Source organism: Ranitomeya imitator, chromosome 5 (genome assembly GCF_032444005.1).
Source record: "Ranitomeya imitator isolate aRanImi1 chromosome 5, aRanImi1.pri, whole genome shotgun sequence".
Taxonomy (NCBI): domain Eukaryota; kingdom Metazoa; phylum Chordata; class Amphibia; order Anura; family Dendrobatidae; genus Ranitomeya; species Ranitomeya imitator.
In genome coordinates this window covers 501,955,750-501,979,744 of record NC_091286.1, presented here as the reverse complement: position 1 = coordinate 501,979,744, position 23,995 = coordinate 501,955,750, and positions in this window count along the sequence as shown.

The following is a 23,995-nucleotide window of genomic DNA, read 5'->3' as shown; positions in this document are numbered from 1 at the left end:
CAACCGCACACTACACACAACACATAGCAACACAAGATAGTTACAGATAGAACACAACACATACAAACTGATAAATGCAGACATCACACAACACATAAACAATGATCATTGTAGATATCACATGGCACACTACACATGAAAAGGCTACATACAAGCACGTAATTATGTTTTTTCTCTTCTAGAGTTCAGATTCTGGTGCTCAATCCGGAGGTCCTCCCAGTGGCTCCCAGGGTCGTCAGCGTGCGAGTCATGGCGGCTGTCATCGTGTAAGCATATACAGTGGGGCAAAAAAGTATTTAGTCAGTCAGCAATAGTGCAAGTTCCACCACTTAAAAAGATGAGAGGCGTCTGTAATTTACATCATAGGCAGACCTCAACTATGGGAGACAAACTGAGAAAAAAAAATCCAGAAAATCACATTGTCTGTTTTTTTTAACATTTTATTTGCATATTATGGTGGAAAATAAGTATTTGGTCAGAAACAAAATTTCATCTCAATACTTTGTAATATATCCTTTGTTGGCAATGACAGAGGTCAAACGTTTTCTGTAAGTCTTCACAAGGTTGCCACACACTGTTGTTGGTATGTTGGCCCATTCCTCCATGCAGATCTCCTCTAGAGCAGTGATGTTTTTGGCTTTTCGCTTGGCAACACGGACTTTCAACTCCCTCCAAAGGTTTTCTATAGGGTTGAGATCTGGAGACTGGCTAGGCCACTCCAGGACCTTGAAATGCTTCTTACGAAGCCACTCCTTCATTGCCCTGGCGGTGTGCTTCGGATCATTGTCATGTTGAAAGACCCAGCCACGTTTCATCTTCAATGCCCTTGCTGATGGAAGGAGGTTTGCACTCAAAATCTCATGATACATGGCCCCATTCATTCTTTCATGTACCCGGATCAGTCGTCCTGGCCCCTTTGCAGAGAAACAGCCCCAAAGCATGATGTTTCCACCACCATGCTTTACAGTAGGTATGGCGTTTGATGGATGCAACTCAGTATTCTTTTTCCTCCAAACATGACAAGTTGTGTTTCTACCAAACAGTTCCAGTTTGGTTTCATCAGACCATAGGACATTTTCCCAAAACTCCTCTGGATCATCCAAATGCTCTCTAGCAAACTTCAGACATGTACTGGCTTAAGCAGTGGGACACGTCTGGCACTGCAGGATCTGAGTCCATGGTGGCGTAGTGTGTTACTTATGGTAGGCCTTGTTACATTGGTCCCAGCTCTCTGCAGTTCATTCACTAGGTCCCCCCGCGTGGTTCTGGGATTTTTGCTCACCGTTCTTGTGATCATTCTGACCCCACGGGGTGGGATTTTGCGTGGAGCCCCAGATCGAGGGAGATTATCAGTGGTCTTGTATGTCTTCCATTTTCTAATTATTGCTCCCACTGTTGATTTCTTCACTCCAAGCTGGTTGGCTATTGCAGATTCAGTCTTCCCAGCCTGGTGCAGGGCTACAATTTTGTTTCTGGTGTCCTTTGACAGCTCTTTGGTCTTCACCATAGTGGAGTTTGGAGTCAGACTGTTTGAGGGTGTGCACAGGTGTCTTTTTATACTGATAACAAGTTTAAACAGGTGCCATTACTACAGGTAATGAGTGGAGGAAAGAGGAGACTCTTAAAGAAGAAGTTACAGGTCTGTGAGAGCCAGAAATCTTGATTGTTTGTTTCTGACCAAATAATTATTTTCCACCATAATATGCAAATAAAATGTAAAAAAAAACAGACAATGTGATTTTCTGGATTTTTTTTTCTCAGTTTGTCTCCCATAGTTGAGGTCTACCTGTGATGTAAATTACAGACGCCTCTCATCTTTTTAAGTGGTGGAACTTGCACTATTGCTGACTGACTAAATACTTTTTTGCCCCACTGTATATCTTTTTTTTAAGGTTCATTCTTTATGTTGTTTACAATTTAGTTTCTTTAAACAGGCTTCACAGCGTGCTCCTGATTTGGACGGTGAGGAGGTCGGACTCGATATTGACCTCCTCATCGAGCTGATCCGAGAAAGGGCGCCGCTGTGGAACATGAGTGACCACCGCCATGCTGATATCGTCGTGACCCGGCGACTCTGGGAGCAAGTATGCCAAGAGCTTATTGCGAAGTGGGAGGAGCTTGTTGCTCAGGCCCAGAATCAAGAACGTAAGTATACTCTGTTCAGTGTTCTTGATGCTTTCTAATTTTTTTTTCTAACCAAGTTGTGTTTCTCCTTTTTTAACAGGTGAGAGGATTGCAAAACGGTGGCGGTCGATTAGGGATCGCTTCAAGAAGGAATTCAATAAAGAGATGCGGGCCCCGAGTGGATCTGGAGGATGCAGGAGCACATACAAGTATGCTGAAGCCCTGTCGTTCCTCAGGTCAACGATGGTGACACGAGGGTAAATATCCACCACATATGATGATAACCAATGTTTAACATGTCTAACCCTCTTATGCTCTTTCAGCCAGGGCCATGCAATTATAATATACTAGATTGTGGCCCGATTCTAACGCATCGGGTATTCTAGAATATGCATGTCCCCGTAGTATATGGACAATGATGATTCCAGAATTCACGGCAGACTGTGCCCGTCGCTGATTGGTCGAGGCAACCTTTATGACATCTTCGTCGCCATGGCAACCATTATGACATCATCGTCGCTGTGCCCGATGCTGATTGGTCGAGGCCTGGCGGCCTCGACCAATCAGAGACGCGGGATGTCTACGTCCTTTATGACATCATCGTCGCTGTGCCCGTTGCTGATTGGTCGAGGCCGCCAGGCCTCGACCAATCAGCATCGGGCACAGCGACGATGATGTCATAATGGTTGCGGGATTTCTACGGGATTTCTACGTCGATGCTGTGCCGGTCTCTGATTGGTCGAGGCCTGGCGGCCTTGACCAATCAGAGAGCCGGGATTTCCAGGACAGACAGACAGACAGACAGACAGACGGAAAAACCCTTAGACAATTATATATATAGATTAATTGTTTGTTTTTTCTCTTTTGTTCCACAGCACCGTCGGCAGCACTCGGGAGCCTGCAGCACAGTTAAATACTTCTGGGGCAATCCCTCAGGATGCCGCCACCGAGGGACACTTTGACAGTGAGGGCCCCTCTGCATCTTCCCACTCCGCACCTTCATGTATCTGCTGGTGAGGATATACAGTTTCCTGTACCCCACCCCTCTGCTGCTGCCATCTCTAGTACACCTGTAGCATCAGGGCGCCAGCAGCAGAGAGGTAAGGTACAGTGTTATGCTCCCGAATTCTTACACCTGAACGCATCCTTCCAGAACTGTTTGAAAGTTTTGTCCGAGCAAATGGCTGCAGGTTTTAATTTCATAAACAAAAGTATACTCGAGATGCATACACTTCCGGTAACGATGTGTTCAGAGGCAAGGCAGTCACCGAACAACACTTTTTTCCAGTCGGTACTTGAGCAAATGGAGACGCTATCTACTTCTCAGCAGATGCAAGTAATGTAATCCTGCCAGTCAACTCTAGCGCTCATTACCTCTAAAGCCGATGCTCTTTCCACCCATGCTGCAACTGCCCCCCCTTCCTCCACTGTCCATCACTACAGCCACTACCATCCTCCTGACCCGTACCACCAACCTGCCCGTGCCTCATCCCACCAACCCCACCATCAACCACATTGTGCCCGTAGCCCGTCCCACCAGCCACAACACTCACAGCGTCCCTGTGCACCTTACCACCAGCCACACTACCAGCGTCCCGTCCGTGCCCCTTCCCACCTATATGATGATCCTGACCCATACCACTTCCCATCTACTTCATCCGAGCCTCCTCTCCCTGCCCACTACCAACAGCCTCTTTCACCTCCTTCCCAACCCTCTTCTCCACCCATCACTGCTTCTGCTTCTGCCTTCCAATCCTCCCAAAACATCAGCTACACCCCTCCATCCTACCAAATTCCTAACCCCAATCCCATTTTCCTGTCCACCCGCTCAATTGCCTTCTCCACTCCTTCACCACTACCTATTGATCCTTCCCCACCACCAACACATTCCTCTCTCCACACTCCCACTGTCGAAGTGTCCCTATCCGACAGCCCCTCCAGCACAATCTCCACCCTGACTTATTCCAAGCTCTAGTTTGTTCTGTATGCTGCAAAATTTATTTATTTTTTGTGTTTCAAAATAAAAGTTTACTTTTGATATTTAAAAAAAAAGTTTTAATAAAACTTTGTTGTTTACAGCTATTTTGTATTTATTCTTTATAAGGTATAGATTAACACTTTGGTTAAACAAGGTTTATTGGTCGGAGGTAAAATACTTTGGGTACAACCCAAACAAATGCACAACTTGGTTAAGAGGTAAAACCAAACAGGTACACAACTTTGGTAAAAGGTAAAACCAAACAGGTACACAATTTGGGTAAAAGGTAAAACCAAACAGGTACACAACTTTGGTAAAAGGTAAAACCAAACATGTACACAACTTGGGTAAAAGGTAAAACCAAACAGGTACACAACTTGGGTAAAATGTTAAATACTTTGGGTACTACCCAAACAGGTTCACAACATGGGTAAAAGGTAAAAAAGTTGTTACTAGGTTCAAGACAAATAGTTTAAACTCTCTCATCCTGCCACTATATTCTTCCTTCGGGTGAAATAAAATATTCTATTCAAAGTGATCCCGAATTCTGGAAACAGTGGCAGAACTTCTATACGTGATGTTGCTATAATCAGCCAAGGTGGTTTGTTCAGAGTGGTCCTCAATGGCAAGCTGTTCCTTGGATATAACACAATTGTGAAGGACAACACACGCTTTCACTACCTCATCCACAGTGTCTGTCTTCAAGTTAATAGATGTCAGTAGAACTCTCCATTTGGCGGTTAAGATCCCAAACGCACACTCCACCATTCTCCGTGCACGTGTAAGTCGAGAGTTGAAAATTCTTTTAGTTTGGGTTAATCCACGGCTGGAGTAGGGTTTCAAAAGATGTTCTGAAAGCTGAAAGGCTTCATCCCCAACACAAACTAAAGGCATTGGTGGCTGAGAGGTTTGAGGCAGTGGTCTGGGGGGGGGGGGGAATTGAAAGGCTTGCCCATACAAATGTCACCTCATAGAACATAGAAGACAGTTTGAAAACTTGAGAATCATTAGAGCGGCCATACGCCCCAATATCCACCGCAACAAATTTGTAATCCGCATCGGCGATGGCCATCAGCACGATGGAAAAGTACTTCTTATAGTTGAAATACTCGAATCGATAACCAGCCGGTTTCACGAAACGGATATGTTTCCCATCCACCGCGCCCAAGCAATTGGGAAACTGACACATTTCCTGGAATCTGTGAGTCGAGAGTTGAAAATTCTTTTAGTTTGGGTTAATCCACGGCTGGAGTAGGGTTTCAAAAGATGTTCTGAAAGCTGAAAGGCTTCATCCCCAACACAAACAAAAGGCATTGGTGGCTCACAGGTTTGAGGCAGTAGTCTAGGGGGGGGGGGAATTGAAAGGCTTGCCCATACAAATGTCGCCCCATAGAAGACAGTTTGAAAACTTGAGAATCATTAGAGCGGCCATACGCCCCAATATCCACCGCAACAAATTTGTCATCCGCATCAGCGATGGCCATCAGCACGATGGAAAAGTACTTCTTATAGTTGAAATACTCGAATCGATAACCAGCCGGTTTCACAATACGGATATGTTTCCCATCCACCGCGCCCAAGCAATTGGGAAACTGACACACTTCCTGGAATCTGTCAGCTACTTCCAACCATGTCTGCATTGTGGGATGTGGCATGAATTCATCGTGTAGAGAGTCCCACACTGCACGGCAAGTGTGCTTCACTATTCCAGATATGGTTGAAATTCCCAGTCTGAACTGGAAATGTAGCGAAGACAGGGATTCTCCAGTAGCTAGTAATCTGTGAACAAAAGAAAGGCAGAAATTACTGCAAATTCAAAATATCAGTAATGAAATCCACGTTGTTCTGCAGAATCTTCGCAATAATGACGCCCATCTTGTTCTGTGTTTTGCTCCTCTCAAACTTGTCACCGATGGGCTGTAGGAACACTGTATATATAGTTTTCAGTGGGCCAATCACATTTTCTGCTTTTCAGGGGGCGTTTTTAAAAACCGGATCCGTCAAAAACCGGATGGAAAACTGGACGAAACGGATGACAACCGGATGAGACGGATCCGGACACCTGATCTGGCTGAAAACCGGGTCCGTCTCATCCAATTTTCACAAAATAAGCTGGATCCAGTGCTGCGGCGTGACAGCGGAACCGGCGTGCGGCGAAAAACCTGATGTGTGAAAGTAGCCTTATTTTTTTAAAAAAGGACAACACATTGGGGAATTGGGCATGGCCTTACATTGGGCCGACTTCTTAACTCGGTCACCTGCAATCTGTCCTATACCTGCCAGTAGATCACCAGGGTGAATGTGCTCTGTACGGTGCATGTTGGCCAAGGGGCCTGTGATGGCACTCTTTTATTTAAAGAAAAAAGGATTCTACATTGGGCAATTGGGCATGACATTACATTGGGCCTACTTCTTTACTCTGTCTCCTGCAACCTGTCCTGTACCTGCCAGGAGATCACCAGGGTGAACGTGCTCTGTACGGTGCATGTTGGCCAAGGGGCCTGTGATGGGCCCCACATTGGGGAATTGGGCATAAGATTCCACTGGGCCGATTTCTTAACTCGGTCTCCTGCAATCTAAAATGTACCTGCCACTAGATCACCAGGGTGAATGTGCTCAGTACTGTTATAGGTCGTTGAAGTTTGGGCTAGGGGTATGCGATGGCACTAGTGTATTTTTAAAAAAGGTACCCCCATTGGGGAATTGTTTGGCAGATCATGCACTGCATTAAAAGTCTCAGAGACCCACACCACTACATTGGCCCTAATTCTTAACTCTGTCTCCTGCAATGTCTCTTCCTTATCTCCGACGACATGACCAGGGTGCACGTGCTCAGTACTGTTATAGGCCGGTGATTTTTGGGCACGGGGCTGTGAGGGCACTATTTCATTTTGTAAAAACTGGACCCCACATTGGGGAATTGGGCATCACATTAGATTGGGACTACTTCTTAAGTCTGTCTCCTGCAATGTGTCCTTTAACTGCCACTAGATGACCAGGGTGCACGTGCTCAGAACTGTTATAGGCCGGTGATTTTTGGGCATGGGGGCTGTGAAGGCACTATTTCATTTTCTAAAAACAGGGCCCCACATTGGGGAATTGGGCTTTACATTAGATTGGGACTACTTCTTAACTCGGTCTCCTGCAATGTGTCCTGTACCTGCCACTAGATCACCAGGGTGAATGTGCCCTGTACGGTGCATTTTGGGCTAGGGGACTGTGATGGCACTATTTTAATCAGTCCAAATAGGACCCCACATTCGGGAATTGGGCATGGCATGGCATTGGGACTACTTCTTAACTCTGTCTCCTGCAATGTCTCTTGTTTAACTGCCACTAGATCACCAGGGTGAACGTGCTTTGTACTGTTATAGGCCAGTTAAGTTTGGTCAAGGGGGGCTGTGATGGCACTAGTCTATTTTTACAAAAAGGTACCCCACATTGGTGAAACCACATCCTTGTTGGCAAGCACTTCATAACATTTGTGCACCTTAAAGAGCTCACTTGAAAAGCTCCTTTTTGTGTTGCCTGGTTGCTAACATTGGACACAATAAACTTCATATAAATTTGATAAAGTAATGCTGTTACTTTGCCTCAGTAGTTAATTAAAAATATAGCTTTGTCCACTATATTAGTTTCTCTCCTTGTAAGCCTTAACTTTGTCTGCCTCAAATGTACAAATGGAGAATATACAAATGGCGATTTGTAAACAAGATTGAAGTACTGTATGCCGAATGCATTCAGACAATCACATAGCTGCATTTCTTGTAAAACATTTAGAGATGTGACAGACAATTCTCATAGTGACACAATCTTGATAAATGTTTGTTTATTCACTTCACAAACAGTTCTAAGCCTCTATATGTTTGCTGTTTGTCATTGTAAAACACTAAGGTTTACTGAAACTATGCCGGTGGTGGTTTGATCTAAATCCTTGTGGGGTTCTCTGTCTTGGTGTTGCTTCTTTGATATTCCAGATGGATGATGTTTAAAAGCCTCTTGATGATGATCTAACTATACTGTATGTAGTTAATCTTCATATATACGTAATCACTATATTTATTTAATTCTTATATGTACTTATTAACCTGTTTATGGTAACGCATACAAAAGTGTACGCACTCACACTATTCAATCATACTATTCCTTGAATTTTGTAGTTTGCAATAAAATTGCCTTGTATTGAAAGTATTAGCCTTTTTTAAAGCCGTATCTGAACCTTAGTGTTAAAAACATGTCAAATAAAATTGAAAAATTCTCCTGTTAATAATTGTGCAAAGAAGGAACCATCATACCATTAAAAAAGACGAGTGAATTTTCCTGGGCCCATCCAGTCATCCTGTATGTGGGTTCCAAGGCCTAATGGGGTGCATATGACTATGCAGCAGCGCTCGCCTTCCTGCCAATGTATAAAACAAAGGAGTATGGAGCACACAATGCATATTGTGAAGTGGATTTTAATGGGCCCATCCAGTATGTGGATTCCAAGGCCTAATGGGGTGCATATGACTATGCAACAGGGCTCACCTTCCTGCCAATGTATAAAACAAAGGAGTATGGAGCACAAAATGCATATTGTGAAGTGGATTTTCATGGGCCCATCTAGTATGTGGGTTCCAAGGCCTAATGGGTGCATATGACTGACTATGCAGCAGGGCTCACCTTCCTGCCAATGTATAAAACAAAGGAGTATGGAGCATAAAATGCATATTGTGAAGTGGATTTTCCTGGGCCTATCCACTATGTGGGTTCCAAGGCCTAATGGGGTGCATATGACTGACTATGCAGCAGGGTTCGCCTTCCTGCCAATTTATAAATCAAAGGAGTATGGAGCACAAAATGCATATTGTGAAGTGGATTTTCCTGGGCCCATCTACTATGTGGGTTCCAAGGCCTAATGGGGTGCATATGACCAGAGGTGTATCTAGGGTTTCTGGCACCCGGGGCAAGAATTCATTTCGGCGCCCCCCCTCCCCCAAGGACATATGCCCCCATCAGCCCCATCATTGTCTTCTCCTCCCCCACCATCCCCATCATTGCCCCCTCCCCGTCAGCCCCATCACTGCCCTCTCCTCCACCATCCCCATCATTGCTCTCTCCCCGTCAGCCCCATCATTGCCCTCTCCTCCTCCACCATCCCCATCATTGCTCTCTCCCCATCAGCCACATCATTGCCCTCTCCTCCTCCCCATCCCCATAATTGCTCTCTCCCTGTCAGCCCCATCATTGCCCTATCCTCCCTCCCCACACACACACACACACCATTCACTTCTCTGCACATTCCCCTGCAGCGTGATACACACACACCCACACACCCAATACTGAGCCACACACATACACATATTCACATACACACACATACATTGTCACACACACACATTCACCTACACACAAACACACATACACACATTCACATACACACATTGACACACACACACATTCACACACACATACACACACCCCTCTCACCTCTCCTCGCGCTCTGCCGCAGCATCTCATCCTCATCGCCTTCCTCTGACACAGCTGGCCGCTGAATGATGACGTCATCCAGCGGCGTGTCTGTGTGAGAGGAAGCAAGAGGAAGCAGGAAGACCGATCGCTGGGCAGCGGAGCTGCATGGATTTCTCCCTGCCCGCCGCAGCCACTCTGCAGGGGCTCCCCTCCACCTCTGCACACGTTGGGAGCCGGCGCTCTGCAGCTTCTCTGTGCCGGCTGTCAGCTTGACAGTCGGCACAGAGAACAGCTGACTCCCAGACAGGGGGCGGCAGAATGCAGCCGCCGGGAGAGACACTGCGAACTGCCGAATTAGGCGGCCCGACTGCGCCCCCCTGCCGGCTGCACCCGGGGCACATGCCCCGGCTGCCCCCCCCTAGCTACGCCACTGCATATGACTGACTATGAAGCAGGGCTCGCCTTCCTGCCAATGTATAAAACAAAGGAGTTTGGAGCAAAAAATGCATATTGTGAAGTGGATTTTCCTGGGCCCATCCAGTATGTGGGTTCCAAGGCCTAATGGGGGGTGCATATGACTGACTATGCAGCAGGGCTCGCCTTCTGGCCAATGTATAAAACAAAGGAGTACCGGAGTACAAAATGCATATTGTGAAGTGGATTTTCATGGGTTCATCCAGTATGTGAGTTCCAAGGCCTAATGGGGTGCATATGACTGACTATGCAGCAGGGCTGGCCTTCCTGCCAATGTATAAAACAAAGGAGTATGGAGCACAAAATGCATATTGTGAAGCGGATTTTCCTGGGTCTATCAAGTATGTGAGTTTCAAGGCCTAATGGGGTGCATATGACTGACTATGCAACAGGGCTGGCCTTGCAGCCAATGTGAAAAACAAAGGAGTATGGGAGTACAAAATGCATATTGTGAAGTGGATTTTCATGGGCCCATCAACTATGTGGGTTCAAAGGCTTATTGGGGTGCATATGAATTGGTAGCAGGGCAGGCCTTGAATTCAATGCAACACTTTTTCAGGAGTCCCCCTTGGACATCTTATGACAGGGGTATAGTGGTGCGTCGTAATTGTTGGCAGCCCATCCACTCACAGCATAGGCTACAACAGCTTAGGAGACCCACTGTTTCACAATGGCCCTTTAAGAAGATTAATGCCGCCTGATGCACCAGTAAAAATAGGCTCTGTTACTTTAAGAGTCCCTCCTTCATAAATGAAACAAGATGGGTCTGCTTATGTGTCACACACCACATGGCCAGCTAGGGTTGTTACATGTTACAATGACATTTCCCAGTGAATGCATTTGTAGTGGTTGAAAGCAATGTTAAAGTTGAAAAACGCTTCAAAAATGCAGCGTCTGAACTAAGCCTAAGTAGGGGAGGAAATTTTCTGTCTGGGGTTAAATATTTGGCCTTACAGGCAAGTCATTAACCTGCAAAGGATGTACCTTGACATATTTCCAAGCAAAACCTGTTTTGGTTTCGTTTTCATGTGTTTTTTGTGGCATCTGGAAAAATGGCATGAATCTCGGTAAACAATTATTAAAGCTATGAACTAGGAGTCAGGAATGCTTCCAGGGGCGATCGCCATGATGTTCCTGTATCATATGAGCAGTTTCCATCATTTTCAGATTTTTTAAACCTTAAAAGGACCCCCGGGGGGGATCGCAGTAAAAACACTCGGGTCTCCCATAGACTTACATTGGGCTCGTTGTTCTGGCCGACTACCCGAGTATTCCAAATTGCTCGACTAGAGCAACGAGCACCCGAGCATTTTAGTGCTCGCCCATCACTATTCCTTATCATGAAAACACAGCTCTGGAGCTTGCTCCTCCAGGCACACTGGATTCCACCCACTCTACAGATGTTCACATAACCAGGCCCTAAACATGGCTGATTATCCTCTCAGCACTTAGTGTGTTGGAGTGTTTTCCTAGGTTCATATCATTAAAGCTAACAACCGCAGTGATACATATCTCACTTCAGTACTTTGCCAGAGACTTTGTCACAAGGGAGAAAGCCGTCAGTCATCAGTGGGGAAGTAGCAGATGATGAATATCCGGGATTCCAGTGATGCAGCAGATAACCTGTCTAATATGAACGCAGAAATGCAGTGGTAGGATCGGGGTCTCAGATAGGGTGCCATAAACTTGGCACCAGATTCAATTTAGGGAAAATAATAAAGAGACAAATGTAATTCCCAAAGCAACTTCATGGCCTTTTGCATTGTAATGCTAGGTAAAAGTGAGACACTGTTTTTTTTCATGTTCCAAAAATAACAGGCTGATGTATAAAAAAACATGAAAATAATGAACGGACCATGAGTAAACTCTACAAGTTCTGATAAAAATAGCACAGAAGACAGACAGACCCCATGTCAAGGCTATTCCCATTGTACAGCTGGTTTTCTGTTCTGCATCTCAAAAACAAATCTTTCAACAACATTGTAACAAGCCGCGGTTTACTCTACAGGAATCCTTGACTCAAGTCAACAATTATTTCCGTATAGAGATTCTCCACCTGAACCATTGTTCTTAAAATTAAACATTATATGGCATACAGTGGGCAATGGGGTAGGTACAGTAATGTAAGAATAGGCTGGAAATCTCATGGGAATTGGTGATGAATGTGTAAGGTGAATATATTGCACAGTTTCCCAGTATTTTTCTTTGCTTACAGTTGAGTGTTAGGTCTTATTCAGACATCTGTTGTTTTCTCATACATGAAAAACTGATCTCTTTCCAGCAGTGCACAAGATCAGATTTTCCTCAGTGTTTGGTCCTTGTGTTGGTTTTTGCCATCAGTGTTTCATCAAGTGTTCTCATATGCAAAAGTAAAAGCTGCTGGAGGTTTCTCAAGCCATTGGTCGGTGAGAAATAGTCAGTACTACGATGCAACTAGGATGCCATTTATGTGCTGGCCATCATTGTGCTTTGTCCTGATGAAGAGGTATGATTACCTCAAAATGCATCTACTATCCCGGATCAATCTGCTCTACTGTCGCAGTTCCAATCTATTTTACATTCTGAACTGCTCAAGATGTCAGACAAATTGACTAAGGACCTAACCAAAGAAATCAGAGAACTCGGTTCCCGCACCTCTGACCTTGAAGACAAAATGGACTCGACCATTGCAAACCTAGCAACCCACGAAAAAGATATCGAGATGCTACATGACGAGATCCACACCCTCAACAGCAAGCTAGAGGACATTGAAAACCGAGACCGTAGAAGCATGTTGTGAATTCTGTGGCAGAGCTCCCTCCTGTGGTCACAAGTGGTACTGCGGCTTCTGAGTTTCCTTCCTCAGGTGATGTGGTGAAGTCGTTAGGTGCTGCTCTATTTAACTCCACCTAGTGCTTTGCTCCTGGCCTCCAGTCAATGTTCTAGTATTAGTCTTGCTTCCTCCTGGATCGTTCCTGTGGCCTGTCTTCCTGCATAAGCTAAGTTTTGCTTGTGTTATTTTTGTTTGCTATTTTTTCTGTCCAGCTTGCTTAATTGGTTTTTCTTGCTTGCTGGAAGCTCTGGGACGCAGAGGGAGCACCTCCGTACCGTTAGTCGGTGCGGAGGGTCTTCTTGCCCCTCTGCGTGGTTGTTTGTAGGGTTTTGTGTTGACCGCAAAGCAATCTTTTCTATCCTCGGTCTGTTCAGTAAGTTGGGCCTCACTTTGCTAAATCTATTTCATCTCTGCGTTTGTATTTTCATCTCTACTCACAGTCATTATATGTGGGGGGCTGCCTTTTCCTTTGGGGTATTTCTCTGAGGCAAGGTAGGCTTATTTTTCCTTCTTAGGCCTAGCTAGTTTCTCAGGCTGTGCCGAGTTGCATAGGGAGCTTTAGGCGCAATCCACGGCTACCTCTAGTGTGGTGTGATAGGATTAGGAATTGCGGTCAGCAGAGTTCCCACGTCTCAGAGCTCGTCCTATGTCTTTTGGTTATTGTCAGGTCACTTTGTGTGCTCTGAACTTCAAGGTCCATTGTGGTTCTGAATTACCTATTCATAACAGAAGCAATATCAGGATCAGAGGTATACCAGAAACGGTCACTGATCTACAATCCACCGCAACTGCCCTGTTTCAGGAACTCCTACCGGGAATCTCCATTGAGCGCCTAGAAATGGACCGCATCCATAGAGCCCTGAGCAGGCGCAAGCCAGATGGCCCACCGAGAGACATCATTCTTAAAATGCACTTTTACAAAACTAAAGAGCAGCTCCTGCAGGCGGCTAGAAAATCTGCACCGCTAACATTCCAGGGCCACTCGTACGAGCTGTTCTCAGATTTGGCCCCCACTACTATCGCCAAACGTCGAGCCATGAAGCCGTACTTGGAGGTACTGCGATCCAACAATATCAAATATTGTTGGGGATTCCCCTTTAAATTGATATTCTCTCATCACGATATGATCCACACGGTTGTCTCCCCCGAGGGAGCAAGCCGTTGCTTGGCCAAATTACAGCTCATGTATTCCGCTTCATCTCCTCCGCTTGCCCCCTCTCAGCCTCGGCCTGTGAGCCGCCGATCCCATCCGCGAGCTCCGCCTGACCCCCCGTGACAAGCTTAACAACCGCTGGCTCTATTCTGGGCCCCTGATGCCCTACTGGCTATCCTGTCAGATACTCCACAGTTCTAGGATAATTTGGTTATATGTGGTTTCTTAGTTTATCTCCATAGACGCTCCTGAACTGCACAACTTCAACATTCCCCTGCAGGAAACTACTGCTTCCTTCACCCCGGCTGGGACATTGGACTGGATTGAACTTATCGCCGGACCTGATCTTCACTACAGACAAGTGAATATGCTCAATCCACTAGTTAATACAGTGTTGTTTCTTCTTCTTTTTATCTGTTAACTGTTACGCTTTAGCGACAGTTTACACATATCCTACCTTGCTGTAATGTTCAAACTGTATTTAAAATTACACCATGGCCTTAGCTAGCTATATTTTTAGGCATAGTTGTTATGTTTTGTTATCAGATCTATGCCCCCCGTTTACTAGCAGCTATAATAAGTTGACAAGATAGGCCATCATTGAATATCCCCAGGATAGCAGAATCAGACCCCCAGCTCATCATTATTACCCATTTACTCCAGTACCCCGTTACGACCGCATACAATTTTCTTTCACGCGCTGCCCCTAGCAGACCCCAACAACCTCACAGTGTCCTTGCACACTGCTGCTCAGCACATAGTGCTTAGCCAATATTACAGTTCCTCCTTTCCCCTTAACAAGCCTTTTTACCCCACCTACACCACAGGCACTTTCCAATCTATCCCATCCCCTAACCCAACTACCTGCCCGAGCTTACACTACTCATCAAGTCCATTCTATAAGACGTCCTCCACCCCCATTGATATACCGCAAGTAATAATTACCACAAGCTTACCTCCCAACCTCCCACAATGCCACTCACAATCTTATCGCACAACGTGAGGGGACTCAACTCCCCACACAAACGCACCAAGGCTTTCCGCTATTATAGATCCCAGCAGGCAGATGTAGTATGTCTCCAGGAGACTCACTTCTCAACTAAATCCTGTCCTAGATTCTTGTCCACCTCTTACCCGCTCTTTTACTCCGCTAATGCCCCAAACAAAACCGAAGGCGTAGCTATCTGTTTCAAGAAATCTGTCCCGTTTGTTTTTAAGTCTTCAGTAGTTGATAAGGAAGGCCGCTATATTATGGTGACGGGCACTATAACGGACGAATTGGTGACCTTTGTCTCCTACTATGCCCCTAATACTCATCAGGCTGCCTTTTTCTCTCAACTATTAGAACTAATTTCAGAACACGCACAGGGCACCACAATTCTATGTGGAGACTCCAATTGCATACTTAAAGCTAACCTAGACAAATCCTTAAGCCTTCATTCTCCTACTCCTCCGCTCAACAAACTTCACTCCCAATATCACTGGATAGACCTATGGAGGGAACTTCACCCCACTGAAAGAGATTATACCTTTTTCTCCGCACGCCACCTAGTATACACCAGAATTGATCATGTCTTAGTCCATCCTTCCTTTATTCCCAACATATCAAACATCTCAATCCAATCTACCCCCTGGTCAGACCATTCTCCATACCTGGTCACATGCTCAACACTCCACCCGCGGCCTCACTCGTTCAACTGGACCCTAAACGACTCACTGCTCTCCTATCCTGACATCGCCCAAAAACTGAAAAACCACATTGACGAATATTTCTCTTTGAACAAGCAATCAGCTTCTTCGCCAGTTTCCCTATGGGAGGCACACAAAGCAGTACTCAGAGGCTTCTGTATCCAAGAGGCCTCTCGTAAGAAAAAAGATAGAAATGCGAAGATAGCGGAATTGGAGAGCAGGGTGTCAACTTTGGAGTCCCAGATGAAAACTGTACCCCTACCTGCTACGTATCGAGATCTTCTCCATGCACGGATGGAATTAGATCTACACCTCTCTGAGAATGCTGACTGAGCTATACGCTGGTCACAGCAATGCTTCTATGCCCTTAACAATAAAAATGACTCCAACCTCGCTCGCCGCTTGAAATGCCAACCTTTACCTAGACGCCCCATACGTCTCCGCACCTCCACAGGTGTCACAACCAACCCACAACAAATTGTCTGTTTATTTCAACAGAAACTTAGACAGTTGTACAGTGCCCCAACTGCCACAGACACAGACACCCTGAAGAACTTTTTCGACTCGGTTCCCCTTCCAGCCCTTAGCCCGACATGATCGAACTCCTTGATCAAGCTATAACTCCTAGCGAAATTGAGATAGCCATTAAAAATTTGAAAACTAACAAAAAACCAGGCCCCGACGGGTTCACGGCCCTTTACTATAAGAAATACGCCCCGGTACTGATCCCCCACCTCATCAATTACTTCAATTCCCTGAGAGACGGAAACAAACCAGGTGGGGCCTCATTAATGGCTGCAATCTCTATGATACCTAAGCCCAACACAGATCACTTACTCTGGTCTAATTATAGGCCGATATCTCTAGTTAATATAGACCTTAAAATATTGGCTAAAATCCTATCCCAAAGATTGAACTCAGGCTTAGGTGCATTAATCCATAAAGACCAAGTAGGCTTTGTTCCGCGTCGACAGGCCTCTGACAACATACGGAGGGTTTCTCACCTGCTACATCTCTGCAAACACCGTAATATATCAAGTATGCTACTGTCATTAGACATTAAAAAAGCCTTCGACTCTGTATCGTGGCCCTATCTGTTTGCGGTGCTGCAGAGATGGAAGTTTCCCGACCATTTTTTCTCTTGGATTCACGCACTCTATAGTTCCCCTTCCGCCTATGTGTGCTATAGTGGCTTTTCCTCTACGCTTTTTCCAATCAGCAGAGGCACCCGACAGGGTTGCCCTCTCTCACCCCTACTGTTTCTTCTAGCGCTCGAACCACTAGCCATCCAACTACGCCTCAACTCCAACATACAAGGGGTAGAGGTAGCGGCGGTCCCACACAAGCTACTCATGTTTGCAGATGACATCCTGCTCCTTTTATCGTCCCCCCAGGAGTCTTTACCGGCCCTTCTCCAAGCCTTACAAAACTTTGAAGCATTATCCGGCCTGCAAATAAATACCACCAAATCCTACGCTATGAATATATCCCTCCCACAATCAACTATAACAAATCTCCAAAACGACTTTTCTTTCCAGTGGGTTACTAAACACTTGGACTATTTGGGAGTGAAACTGACGGCTAACCTAGACTCTCTCTATACGGCCAACTATCCCCCCATGTTTCGAAAACTTCGCCTTTGGCTACAGTCTTGGGAGAAATTGCATCTTTCATGGTTAGGCTGTGTGCGAGCCCTTAAAATGTCTATCCTTCCCAAGCTACATTACTTATTTTGTGTCCTACCAATCCCCATCCCATCACACTTCCTTAAAATGGCCCAAAGAGCAGTAGATGCCTTTGTTTGGAGGGGAGGTCTCCCCAGGGTTAACAAAGCTACTCTCTACCGACATCGCCTAAAAGGAGGTCTTGGAGTTCCCAACCTCTCTAAATACTATCGTGCAGCTCAATTAGGCCAACTGACCCTGTATCATGCCTACACCGAACCCCCATTATGGCTTTCTCTAGAAGCCGCAGAGCTACAACCCGACACTCTAGACACAATACTATGGATTCTCCCAACCCAACGTAAACATATTTCAAACCCCATAATAAACCATTCCCTTACAATCTGGGACTCCCACAAGTAGGGTTGAGCGACCTTTACTTTTATAGGATCGGGTTGGGTTTCACGAAACCCGACTTATTCAAAAGTCGGGTCGAGTGAAATCGGTCGATCCTATTAAAAAGTCGGGGTCGGGGTCGGCCGAAACTTGAAACCCAATGCAGTGCATTGGGTTTCCAATGGTTCCCAGGGTCTGAAGGAGCGGAAACTCTCCTTCAGGCCCTGGGATCCATATTTAAGTGTAAAATAAAGAATTAAAATAAAAAATATCGCTATACTTAACCTCTGACGCGCCCTGGTACTAACCGGGAGCCTTCCTTCGAATCAGCGCTTCCAGGACCTTGCAGTGACATCGCGGTGACGTCGCAGCTTGTGATTGGTCGCGCGGCCGCCCATGTGACCGCTCGCGCGACCAATCACAAGCCGCGACGTCACCGCGACGTCACGCAAGGTCCTGCAAGCGCTGATTCTTAGGAAGGAAGGCTGCCGGAAAGAAGCAGGGCGCGTCCGAGGTTGAATATATTCCTATTAGGTATATACTCACCCTCGGACGCACCCTGCTTGCCTTCCTTCCTTCGAATCAGCGCTTCTAGGACCTTTCGGTGACGTCGCGGTGACGTCGCGGCTTGTGATTGATCGCGCGGCCGCCCATGTGACCGCTCGCGCGACCAATCACAAGCCGCGACGTCACCACGACATCACGCAAGGTCCTGCAAGCGCTGATTCTTAGGAAGGAAGACTGCCGGAAAGAAGCAGGGCGCGTCCGAGGGTGAGTATATTCCTATTAGGTATATAATCACCCTCGGACGCGCCCTGCTTCTTTCTGGCAGCCATCCTTCCTAAGAATCAGCGCTTGCAGGACCTTGCATGACGTCGCGGTGACGTCGCGGCTTGTGATTGGTCGCGCGAGCGGTCACATGGGCGGCCGCGCGACCAATCACAAGCCGCGACGTCACCGCAAGGTCCTGGAAGCGCTGATTCGAAGGAAGGAAGGTTCCCGGTTAGTACCAGGGCGCGTCAGAGGGTAAGTATAGCGATATTTTTTATTTTAATTCTTTATTTTACACTAAATATGGATTCCGATACCGATTTCCGATATTGCAAACATATCGGAAATCGGGATTGGAATTCCGATACCACATTTAGAAGATCGCCGACTTCATGGCCGACCCCACACAGGGGTCGGGTCGGGTTTCATGAAACCTGACTTTGTCAAAAGTCGGCGACTTCTGAAAGTGGCCGACCCGTTTCGCTCAACCCTACCCACAAGTACTCCTCACTAGGGTTGAGCGAAACGGGTCGAACATTTTCAAAAGTCGCCGACTTTTGGCGAAGTCGAGTTTCATGAAACCCGATCCGACCCCTGTGCGTGGTCGGCCATGCGGTACGCGACTTTCGCGCCAAAGTCGCGTTTCAATGACGCGAAAAGCGCCATTTCTCAGCCAATGAAGGTAAACGCAGAGTGTGGGCAGCGTGATGACATAGGTCCTGGTCCCCACCATCTTAGAGAAGGGCATTGCAGTTATTGGCTTGCTGTCTGCGGCGTCACAGGGGCTATAAAGGGGAGTTCCCGCCGACCGCCATGTTACTGCTGCTGATCTGAGCTTAGGGAGAGGTTGCTGCCGCTTCGTCAGAAGCAGGGATAGCGTTAGGCAGGGTCCATTAACCACAAAACCGCTTGTGCTGTAGCGATTTCCACTGCCCAACACCACCTTCGGTGTGCAGGGACAGTGGAAGCTCCTTTTTTTTTTTTTTTTTCCTCAGCGCTGTAGCTCATTGGGCTGCCCTAGAAGGCTCCCTAATAGCTGCATTGCTGTGTGTACGCCGCTGTGCAAACCAACTGCTTTTTTCAAAGCACAAATCCTCTTGTTCCTTCCTTTCTGCACAGCTATCTTGTTTGTTTGTCCACACTTTTTATTTAATTTGTGCATCAGTCCACTCCTTATTGCTGCCTGCCATACCTGGCTGAGATTACTGCAGGGAGATAGTAATTGAAGGACAGTTCGTTTTTTTTTTTTTTTTTTTTTTTTGTGGGAGATTAAGATTGACATTTCTGCTAGAGTGCCATCTCTGTCTGTGTCATCTCTCACTCAGTGGGCCATAGAAAGCCTATTTATTTTTTTGCTTGATTTGGGTTCCAAAATCTACCAGAAAAAATCACAACATCAATCAGTGGGAGAAAAATATTGGCCTCAGGGCTTGTGTGCCACTCCTTACTCCTGTGTGTGCCATCTCTCACTCAGTGGGCCATAGAAAGCCTATTAATTTTTTTGCTTGATTTGGGTTCTAAATTCTACCTGAAAAAATCAATAAATCAATCAGTGGGAGATTAATATTGGCCTTTGGGCTTGTGTGCCAGTCCTAAGCGTGCCATCTCTCTCTCTCTCAGATAGTGGGCCATAGAAAGCCTATTTTTTTATTATTTTATTGGGTTTATAAATTTTCCCTGGAAAAAAAAAAAAAGTGGGAGATTAATATTGGCCTCTGGGCTTGTGTGCCAGTCCTGAGGGTGCCATCTCTCTCACAAATAGTGGGCCATAGAAAGCCTACTTATTTTTTTGGTTGATTTGGGTTCATAATTCTACCTGAAAAAATCAATCAATCAATCAGTGGGAGATTAATATTGGCCTTTGGGCTTGTGTGCCAGTCCTAAGCGTGCCATCTCTCTCTCTCAGATAGTGGGCCATAGAAAGCCTATTTATTATTATTTTTTTTATTGGGTTTATAAATTTTCCCTGGAAAAAAAAAAAAGTGGGAGATTAATTTTGGCCTCTGGGCTTGTGTGCCAGTCCTGAGCGTGCCATCTCTCTCACAAATAGTGGGCCATAGAAAGCCTATTTATTTTTTGGGTTGATTTGGGTTCCTAATTCTACCTGAAAAAATCAATCAATCAATCAGTGGGAGAAAAATATTGGCCTCAGGGCTTGTGTGCCACTCCTTACTCCTGTGTGTGCCATCTCTCACTCAGTGGGCCATAGAAAGCCTATTAATTTTTTGGCTTGATTTGGGTTCCAAAATCTACCTGAAAAAAATCACTAAATCAATCAGTGGGAGATTAATATTGGCCTCTGGGCTTGTGTGCCACTCCTGACTCCTGTGTGCGTCATCTGTCACTCAGTGGGCCCTAGAAAGCCTATTTTTTGTTTTATTTGTTTTCTAAATTCTCCCTGAAACAATCATTTTATTTTCTTTGGTTTCTAAATTATTCCTGAAAAAAATCATTTTTTTTGTATTTTTTTTTCTCTCAAGTCTCCCTGAAAAAAAAAAAAAAAATCTGTGGGAGATTCATATTGCCCCTTCTGCTTGTGTGCCAGTCTTGACTCCTGGGTGTGCCATCTCTCTCTCTCTCTCCCCAATTGTGGGCCATAGAAAGCCTATTAATTTTTTTGCTTGATTTGGGTTCCAAAATCTACCTGAAAAAAATCACTAAATCAATCAGTGGGAGATTAATATTGGCCTCTGGGCTTGTGTGCCACTCCTGACTCCTGTGTGCGTCATCTGTCACTCAGTGGGCCCTAGAAAGCCTATTTTTTGTTTTATTTGTTTTCTAAATTCTCCCTGAAACAATCATTTTATTTTCTTTGGTTTCTAAATTATTCCTCAAAAAAATCATTTTTTTTGTATTTTTTTTTCTCTCAAGTCTCCCTGAAAAAAAAAAAAAATCTGTGGGAGATTCATATTGCCCCTTCTGCTTGTGTGCCAGTCTTGACCCTGGGTGTGCCATCTCTCTCTCTCTCCCCAATTGTGGGCCATAGAAAGCCTATTAATTTTTTTGCTTGATTTGGGTTCCAAAATCTACCTGAAAAAAATCACTAAATCAATCAGTGGGAGATTAATATTGGCCTCTGGGCTTGTGTGCCACTCCTGACTCCTGTGTGCGTCATCTGTCACTCAGTGGGCCCTAGAAAGCCTATTTTTTGTTTTATTTGTTTTCTAAATTCTCCCTGAAACAATCATTTTATTTTCTTTGGTTTCTAAATTATTCCTGAAAAAAATCATTTTTTTTGTATTTTTTTTTCTCTCAAGTCTCCCTGAAAAAAAAAAAAAAAATCTGTGGGAGATTCATATTGCCCCTTCTGCTTGTGTGCCAGTCTTGACTCCTGGGTGTGCCATCTCTCTCTCTCTCCCCAATTGTGGGCCATAGAAAGCCTATTAATTTTTTTGCTTGATTTGGGTTCCAAAATCTACCAAAAAAAATAACTAAATCAATCGGTGGGAGATTAATATTGGCCTCTGGGCTTGTGTGCCACTCCTGACTCCTGTGTGCGTCATCTGTCACTCAGTGGGCCCTAGAAAGCCTATTTTTTGTTTTATTTGTTTTCTAAATTCTCCCTGAAACAATCATTTTATTTTCTTTGGTTTCTAAATTATTCCTAAAAAAAATCATTATTTTGGTATTTTTTTTTCTCTCAAGTCTCCCTGAAAAAAAAAAAAAATAAATCTGTGGGAGATTCATATTGCCCCTTCTGCTTGTGTGCCAGTCTTGACTCCTGGGTGTGCCATCTCTCTCTCTCTCCCCAATTGTGGGCCATAGAAAGCCTATTAATTTTTTTGCTTGATTTGGGTTCCAAAATCTACCAAAAAAAATAACTAAATCAATCGGTGGGAGATTAATATTGGCCTCTGGGCTTGTGTGCCACTCCTGACTCCTGTGTGCGTCATCTGTCACTCAGTGGGCCCTAGAAAGCCTATTTTTTGTTTTATTTGTTTTCTAAATTCTCCCTGAAACAATCATTTTATTTTCTTTGGTTTCTAAATTATTCCTGAAAAAAATCATTATTTTGGAATTTTTTTTTCTCTCAAGTCTCCCTGAAAAAAAAAAAAAAATCTGTGGGAGATTCATATTGCCCCTTCTGCTTGTGTGCCAGTCTTGACTCCTGGGTGTGCCATCTCTCTCTCTCTCCCCAATTGTGGGCCATAGAAAGCCTATTAATTTTTTTGCTTGATTTGGGTTCCAAAATCTACCAAAAAAAATAACTAAATCAATCGGTGGGAGATTAATATTGGCCTCTGGGCTTGTGTGCCACTCCTGACTCCTGTGTGCGTCCTCTCTCACTCAGTGGGGCCTACAAAGCCTTTTTTTTTTTTTCTCCTAAATTCTCCCTGAAACAATCATTTAATTTTATTTGTTTTATAAATTCTTCTGTAAAAAATAATTTTTTTTTAATTTTTTTTTTTCTGAAGTCTCCCTTTTAAAAAAAACAAACACAAATCAGTGGGAGATAAATATTTACATTTGCGCTTCAGTGACAGTCCTGCGTGTGTGCCATCTCATTTGTTGCCAACAACAAGAGAGTGTGTAACATTGTGGCTGATTTTCGTTGTGGTCTCACCCACCTGTAAAGGGGTAGCTAAATCATACTGAAGTTATAGCTCACCGTGTAAGTTGTGTGACAGCAACAAATACCGTTCGTTTGGTAACGTTTTTAAAACAATGAGGAAGTCTGGTGGAAGAGGTCGTGGCCGGGGGCGTTCATTGTCAGCTGGTAATGAGGGTAGTGGTAGTGGTGGAGCATCAGCTGGTCGTGGGAAAAAAAATATTGCACCTAAGTCTGGAGCTGTGGAGCCAGGTTCGTCGTCTGGCTACACAAGGCCTCGAACGCTCCCTTTTCTGGGAGTAGGAAAACCGCTTTTAAAGCCGGAGCAGCAAGAGCAAGTTTTGGCTTATCTTGCTGACTCAGCCTCTAGCTCTTTTGCCTCCTCTCGTGAAACTGGTAAATGTCAAAGCAGCGCGTCGTTAGTGGATGTTCACGGTCAGGGACAAGTCGCTTCCTTGTCCTCTTCAGCAAAAACAACAACAGAGAAGAATGCAGCAGGCGACACAACGGGTTACTCCATGGAGCTCTTTACACATACCGTCCCTGGCTTAGAAAGTGAAGCAGTTAACAGTCCATGCCCATTACAAGTTGAATCTGACATGGAGTGCACTGATGCACAGCCACAGCCAGACTACTATCCTGGTCCTTTGACTCAGACCACAACATTGCCATCGCAGGGTGCTGATCAAGAATCAGACCCTGATGAGACTATGTTGCCCCATCACGAACGCTATACCACCGACCGCCACGGTGACACAGACGAAGTTGCACACGAGCTACAAGAAGAGGTAATAGATGACCCAGTTCTTGACCCCGATTGGCAGCCATTGGGGGAACAGGGTGCAGGCGGCAGCAGTTCTGAAGCGGAGGAGGAGGGGCCGCAGCAGGCATCAACATCGCAACAGGTTCCATATGCCGGGCCCGTATCTTGCCC